Source organism: Brassica oleracea, chromosome C8 (assembly GCF_000695525.1).
Source record: "Brassica oleracea var. oleracea cultivar TO1000 chromosome C8, BOL, whole genome shotgun sequence".
In the NCBI taxonomy this organism is placed as follows: domain Eukaryota; kingdom Viridiplantae; phylum Streptophyta; class Magnoliopsida; order Brassicales; family Brassicaceae; genus Brassica; species Brassica oleracea.
Window position 1 is genome coordinate 1,762,766 of NC_027755.1, and position 871 is coordinate 1,763,636.

The following is an 871-nucleotide window of genomic DNA, read 5'->3' on the forward strand; positions in this document are numbered from 1 at the left end:
CATCGGAATTCCGTCGGCCATTTCCGACGGAATTCCGACGAAACATGGGTCGTCGGAATTTTCCGACGACTTTTCGACGACATTCCGATAAAAAATGTACCCGTTGTAGTCGTCGGAAGTTCGTCGGTATAATCCGACGAATTTCCGACGACATTCCGATTAACAGTAAAGTCGTCGGAATTCCGTCGGTATTTTCCGACGAATTTCCGACGAACCATGTGACCGTTGCCGACAAATATATATGACCGCTTTATAGCTGTTTGAGATTGGAATATACCGACGGTATTCCGACGGACTGGTTTACATCCGTCGGAATTCCGTCGGAAAGTCGTCGGATGGCCGTAAGCAATTTTCTATAAATGCAACCCCTCCTCATTCAACTCATTCAACTCATTCACACTTCATTCTCTCTTCATTCTCTTTAGTCATAACAATTCCGTGAAAATCATGTCTTCAGGAGCTTATTATCGTTCGTGGATGGATAAACCTCATTTGGATCCCAACACCAATTTTCTTACGAAAGAATACGTTCAAGGGATTGGAGAATTCATGAGGCTTGTTCAACAGCAACCAGATGCAAAAAGTGGTATGTTAAGATGTCTCTGCTCTACTTGCAATAATAATAAGGTTATAAAAGAATTTGTTGTTTGGACACATTTGTATATGAAAGGGTTTTCATGTAATTATAAAATTTGGTACTTTCATGGGAAAGGTACATTCGGAGCTAGAAGCTGAGGTTGGGGAGTTTGATGAAAATTCAGAAGATTCTGATTAGGCTTTTTTTTTTTATTGGTCCGTCGGAAATCCCTCGCAAAATAGCGACGACAAAGGGTTTCATTGAAGTTTGGAAATGTCCTCGGTAATTCGTCGG